Raw genomic sequence first — 7,537 nt, 5'->3', positions numbered from 1 at the left:
AATTTTAAGATTATTTTTAATTTTATAAACAGTTTTATTTTTAATTTTATTTTTTGAGAGAGAGAGCGTGAGTAGGGGAGGGGCAGAGAGAGAGGAGACACAGAATCTGAAGCAGGCTCCAGGCTCTAAGCTGTCAGTACACAGCCCTATATGGTGCTCAAACTCATAAACCACAAGATCATGACCTGAGCCCAAGTCAGATGCTTAACCAACCATGCCAACCAGGCACCCCCCCCCCATATTGTTTCTTGAGAGGTGTTAGTTACTCATAATTTTTTATGTTTACTTATTTTAAGAGAAAGAGAGAGAGCCCACCCACACACAAGTGGGGGAGAGGCCGAGAGGAGGGAAGACAGAATCCCAAACAGGCTCTGTACCATCAGCTCAGAACCCAATGTGGGGCTGAAACTCAGGAGCCTGTGAGATCATGATGAGCCAAGATCAAGAGTTGGTTGCTTAACTAACTGTGCCACTCAGGTGTCAATTACTATAATAATACTTCCTGACTTAATCAACTATGACCTGAGAGGTGTTAATTCTTATAATAATATTTTAAGCTCCATGAAAAATATTTCAAAATAAAAAGAAATCCTTCACATCTGCTATCCCATAGTGCAATGAAGTTGGCAGAACAGCCATCATTATATCCTACTTAATTAGAATCTCTTTGAGTCAGATTCATGAACTGAATATTTTTCAACATTCCTAGATTATTCTTATTCACAATGATCTTAAAAAATAGGCAGTACACACTGTTGGAAAGAATAATGTCTTACAAAAGAAGAGCAAAATGGGAAGAAGTTGGTTCTCTCTGCTATTCAAAGTCATTTGCCTGGCCAATGGCATCGTTATCTAAAAACTTGAAAATATTTTCACTTCTGCATTGCATAAGTGAATTATGAGATGTCTGAAAAGATTACACTGTACCAAAGACCTGCTCTATTCCTATCTAAAGAGACTTTATAATATAAAATAAGTGAAAATGGTAAGTGGTACTGTGAACCAACTGCCCAAACTTGTCCAGTTGGTGAATTATGTGAAGTTATATCAGGATGGTCCTAGTTAGTACATTGTGCTTAGAGAAAGATTATTAACAATAAAAGATTCATTTTAATCTGAATTCTCATTAAAGACATTGATCGATATTTATAGAGCATTCGTTATATACTGGATATTGAAAAATAGAGCAAAATGTCATATAAGGTAGCTATTTCCCTCTTTTAAAATCCACTGCTTGGAAGATAGTATATAGCGATGGTATGTGATGGCAGAGAAATCCAGATTCAAGCATATCTAACCATGGAATCCTGTGTATAGAATAATGTTAATTAGGCTGATAATTTTTTACCTTAAATAGTTCATAATTAGAAAGCGTAGCTAAATTTGCATTTCTCTCATATAGTAGTTTTCAGACTAAATTAATCTATAGTACATAATTGTGAAGTTACTTCTAAATGAGAATTTTTACTGTTTTTCTTTTAATCAATGCCACCTGCCTTCCTATTAATAACCATGGTTATTTATATTTTAACTTTTTCCACTTTGTGCTTATGTAAAATGTCCTTCACTTCAGAGGTAGATGAAAGCAATTTGAAACGGTCATTAAGATTCTTCAAAAGTCACTTTCTGAATGTAAACTATGTTATAATGAATTATTCCCAAAACAATATTAATCATCACTATCTTGACTCTATTTTTTAAATAAAATACAGTTTTGCTTCAAAATCCATTCAAACAGATTTCTAAAAAGATAAACATATCTGGGTGCAATTTTGAAATCGTTTCTTCTGGGTTATGCTTGAAGAGTTCTGAATATGTTCAATTAAGACTTCCCAATTATTTTTTGTGATTGTTGGGTGTGATATTAATGGACACAAAAATTATGAAGGAAGTGGCTAGGCAGAGATTAAAGGCATTTTCTGTAGGCAGGCAACCTCACCTACAGAGAAGTCATCTTTCTACCATTTGTGCCTAAATAAATGCAGCATGGAATAAACCTACAGAGAAAAATTTCATTCTCTAATTTAAGCTGCAATAGAAAAACCCCAGTTAATTACTTACTAGTTCTCACTTTTTGTTATAAATGGCTAATTTAAAGCCCAATGTATCAATATATTTTGGGGAAAGAGTGTAGACTCAGTGCACATTTGCATAATTTATGCTTTGTCTAAAGTTTACAGAAATGAATGCATAAATAGAGATAAAACTTTATCTTTAGGACACTGGAAGTCTGACAACAAAGTCATATTATAAGATTTGATGAGTTTGTCAGACATTTGGATAAAGACAAATGAGGATGGTAAGGTTTGGATCAGTAAGTGAGTGAAGAAGTTCAAGTGATGAAAGAGAGCCATAGGAGAAAAAATGGAAGTCCATTCAAAACTCATTCTTCCTCCACAGAACAGGACAGGAGCAGGTCTAATGGAAAAATCACATTATGCTACCATTTTAACTCTCTGTTTGGGTTGCAAGCAGGAAACTGGTGCATGACTGAAGGCAAGATTAAGCCTAAAAAGAGACTCTAATTAATACTCAGTGGTGGTGGTAGTATGATAGTGGTGGGAGATTTGTTTTACTTACTGAAATCTACAAAAGACTGATGAAGGACACCAAAGCTAGGGAACAACTAAATATGAGGTACTCTTTCCTTAGAGACCATGGAAAACTCCAAGAGTAAGATACCCAACTTTTTAGAGAAGTAGGCAAATACAACCCACCTAAATTTTGGCTACCAGTTTCTCTAGCTTACTCTTCACACAGCCCCTAGTAACTGAACGACTAAATAAGAATTATGGGCTTATATACTAGGTTTTCAGCTCAAAGTCTAAGGGAATATATAAGCCATACTCAGGTAAATTAGGAACAGAATCTTAGTGTAGTTCAGTGACAAAGAGTCCTTCAGCTAGACTGACAAAAGTAGGACATTCACAAAGAAGAAAAAAAAATCAGACTTACTGACTTTATTAAAGGTAGAAGATATGGAACAACAATAAAAGGTTTTGCAGAAAATGAAATTTGTTAGTTTTCAAGGAAGGAGTTCAAGGCTTCTCTTCCTCATTTCTTCTACTCCAGTAAAGAGGAGACTTGCTCTTGGTTAGTCAGATCCTACAGCAACATATTCCCTAGGCTTGGTAGTAGGGAGAGTCCTTATGTAATGAAAGTTAAAAGATCATGGCAAGTGGATGGGGCACCTGGGTGGCTCAGTCAGACTTCAGCTCAGGTCATGATCTCATGGTTGGTGGGTTGGAGCCCCCCATTAGGCTCTGTGCTGACAGCTAGCTCAGAGCCTGGAGCCTGTCTTCGGATTCTATGTCTCCCTCTCTCTCTGACCCTTCCCTGCTCACACTGTCTCTCCATCTCTCTCTCTCTCAAAAGAAGTAAAACATTAAAAAAATCTTAAAAAAAAAAGATCATGGCAAGTGGATATGTCTCTTTCTTTTGGATTTCCTTTCCATAATGCTAAAATGGTAAGGACCAATAACCCTGACTCAGCATCATGGAAGGAAAATAATTGTAGCTCAGCATTCAGGATTAAGGAAAAATCATTATCCATCTTTCTTTGTTCACATTGCATCTGGTACTGGTATGTGTGTATTTTATCAATCTAAAAAAAATAGGGCCTATCTTATCCTAATTTTGTCAAAAGTTATTTAAGCCTAATTTATTTATAGTCTAGGAATAGTTCAAGGCCAACAGAGTTCCAGGCCAACAGAGTTTTCCTCATTTGGCTGTGGAAACAGTGTTAGCAGAAGTTAACTAGGAATGACTCATAAAGGTTTAAAGTTAGAAAGGAATCAGGGTTTCTCTTCAAGATAAGTTTGCGATTTCGTGTTTGAGTCCTCACATGCCACTCTAAATATATAGCAATGATAAACTCTAAAGTGAAAAATTAAAGACATAGCTGAACTAAAAATTTACCTATACCTATGAAAACACAAGAGAAGACAAAAAAATATTATACTATAATAAGTATGCTCCATATTCCCTACTGAAATTTGGACCAGAATTAAGCAAAGCTAAGATAGAGTAATAGAGATTAAATGTAGCTCATGTAAAGTAGGAGGCTAAGGTCAGGCTTACTGCTTTTGAAACCAGCTGTGTTAGAGTACCGGCACCCATGAAAATAAGTTGTAAACAGCTGTGACCAACACTTTTCTGGATTACAGATTGTGCATTTTGAGAGATAGGAGTAAACAGACACAGATTCAAAGCTAAGACTTGAGCCAATTCACCTGCTGCCTCAGTGACTATATATAATCAGATGCTTGAAGGGGAACACTGGGATAAAGGAAAGTTTTAAACAGTTAGCCAAGGGAGAATGGGCATAGAGGTAAAAAACAAATTTCCACAGAAGATCAAAGTTCAAAGTAAAAATTCAAATGCATTAAGAAAAGTAATACTAACAAAACCAATAAAATTAAAAATGAGAGATTGAATTAACTTCAGATTAACTTTAGGTTATTTAACTTGCAGGTTAATTCTGAAAATTAAAAATGAAAATATTGGAATAAAAATAAGAAAGTCAATATTTGGGTAAACTGCAAACTAAAAAAAGTCAAAGAGAGAATTAGCAAATTGGAATATGGCATAGGATGTCAACTAAAACTCATAGAAAATTTAAAAAATATGGAGGATCCATTGAGATATTCCAATGTAAATCTAATAAAAATCTCGAAATGAGTATAGAAAGAATAATAGAAAAGAAATATCTAAAGATATAATGATTAAGAATATTCTTAAATTAAAGAAACACAAAAGCCTCATTTGAAAATGCCCACTGTACTGGTTTTCTAGGGCTACAGTAACAAAATACAAAAGACTGGTGGCTTAAAATAATAGAAATTTATTGTTTCACATTTCTATAGGCTAGGAGTCCAAAATTGAGTATGGTTCTTTCTGAAAACTGTGAGGAAGAATTTGTTCCCTCTCTCTCTTACCTTCTGGTAGTTTGCTGGCAATTTTGGTGTTCCTTTGCTCATAGATATATCGCCTCAATCTCAGCCTTGATTTTCACATGGTGTTCTCTTTGTGCCTCTGTCTCTTCTATGTATGTCTGTCTCTATGTCCAAAATTTCCCTTATTTATAAGAGTAACAGTCATGTTTAATTAAGATCCACCCCAATGACCTCATCTTAACTTGAGGGTCCTGTTTTAACTTGAGGACTCATTTTAACCCATGTGAAGACCCTGTTTCCTAATAAGTAACATTCTGACGTACTGGGGTTAGGTCTTCAGCAAATCTTCCTTAGGGGACACAATTCAACCCATAACACTCTTCATACACTTAACAGAAAAATTAAAGTGAAACTGTAGAACAAATAAAATCAAAGAGCAAGATAACCAGAGAGATAGATTGGCAATAAAATTCTTATTAGAAGCAACAGTTGGCAGAAGATGAAGAATATTTTCAAAGAGCTAGGAAAATAACTGATAAACCAGAATTCTATACCTAATTAAAATATACTTCCAGAGTAGGAGTGAAATAAATCATTGTTTTCAAGCACAGGAAATTCTAGAAAGTTTACCATTCATAAATTCTTACATAAAAACTTACTGAAATTAAACGTAAAGAGAAGGAGTCGGGTCCAAGGACTATAATGAGGTCAGAAATTGGCAACATATCCTGAACAACAAATAACTACTAAATGTAAGAAATATATTTTATGTAGATACTTTAAAAATGGCATAAAAGAATCTAGTTAACAATATTAAGAACACTAGGATAATAAGGGTAAAAATATACTGAGAACTTATTTGAGAGGAAGGAAAAGTTGAATAACTTTAGAGTTTAGATAAATATATATGTCAAAAGTATACCAGACAGAGACAAAAAATAGGAGGCAATGATATTGATATGAGACAAATATTAATGTCACAAAACATTATAAATTTACAAATCAGGAGAAAAATGAGATCCACAATGAGAGAAGAAAAATCAATAGCAGAGTTATACAATAGACAATGGTCATACAAAGGTAATTAATAGAAGAAATACAAAGGGCCAGGAAACATGAAAATATATCTAAATGCATTAATAATCAGATAAGTGAAAATAATAAATGATAAAACGTATTTTGGACTTTGGATTAGTAAAGATTAAAAATACAGATAAAAATCTATTATTAATGAAGGTGTAAGGAAAGACTCATTTTATTTTATTTTATTTTTTTTAAAGATATATTTTATGCTTAGACTCTTTAAAAAATTTTTTTTTCTGTTTTTTATTTATTTTTGAGAGACAGCACAAGCAGGGGAGGGTCAGAGAGAAAGGGAGACACAGACTGTGAAACAGGCTCCAGGCTCTAGGCTGTCAGCACAGAGCCTGACACAGGGCTCGAACCTACGAACCGTGAGATCATGACCTGAGCCAAAGCTGGACTCTCAACTGACTGAGACTCCCAGGTGCCCCAAGACTCTCATTTTATTGATAGGAGATAAATGGGTAGTTCTTTCTGTAAGTAATTTGGTAAATATACCAAATTGTGAATTGAAAAATTATTTGATCCAGGGTATAATCCCAATTTCAGAAATCTAATCTAAGGAGATAATTACAAAGGTGTTCTCCACATTGTCTATAATACAACCTTGAGAATTCAAGAGAAGAAGTAGTCAACAGGAATGCCCTTGGGTATCCTTCATTATTCTCTTTTAACTTTTATCTAAATGACTTTAAACCATGTTTGCCACTCCACTATAGAATAGAAAAACATAAGATTTCCCTTTTAAATTGGGAGCATGATTTTATTGCCATAAATTAGGAGTGGCCTCAATAAACAATAGGCAAGCAGACATATTACCTAATTATCATCAGGAGGATGGACTGAAGCTCAGTCATTTCAAGCCAAAGAAGGTGATGTTAGAACATACCTCATTGGCTGGACCAGAACCTGTGGGGGAAAGTACTATTCTGAGCTAGTCAGTAAAATTATACAATCTTATATGGTAGCCTGGACACATACACAACAATACTACTTCTATGTGAAGTAACTGAGCTAGAGGCTCTATGTGAAGTAACTGAGCTAGAGGCTACTCTACTAGAGTAGATCTTGGCTAGGTATGTTTACTGGGAGTGCAGTCTATTTAGAACCAGACTATGCCAAACTGGGACTATCATAGGCTAATATTTAATAAAAATAATCTTTGGACCAATGGAATAGAATAGAGAACCCAGAACTGGACCCACAAGTATATGGCCAATTAATCTTTGACAAAGCAGGAAAGAGTGTCCAATGGAAAAAAGACAGCCTCTTCAACAGGTGGTGTTGGGAGAGCTGGACAGCAACATGTAGAAAAATGAAATTAGACCACTTTCTGACACCTTTCACAAAAATAAACTCAAAATGGATAAAGGATCTGAATGTGAGATAGGAAACCATAAAAACTCTTGAGGAAAAAGCAGGAAATAGCCTCCTAGACCTCAATCGCAGCAATTTCTTCCTCAACACATCCCCAGAGGCCAGGGAATCAAGAACAAAAATGAACTACTGGGACCTCATCAAGATAAAAAGCTTCTGCAAGGCAAAGGAAACAATGAAAA

The sequence above is a fragment of the Suricata suricatta genome, chromosome 5 (genome assembly GCF_006229205.1).
Source record: "Suricata suricatta isolate VVHF042 chromosome 5, meerkat_22Aug2017_6uvM2_HiC, whole genome shotgun sequence".
NCBI classification, from domain to species: domain Eukaryota; kingdom Metazoa; phylum Chordata; class Mammalia; order Carnivora; family Herpestidae; genus Suricata; species Suricata suricatta.
This window is presented reverse-complemented; position numbering follows the sequence as displayed.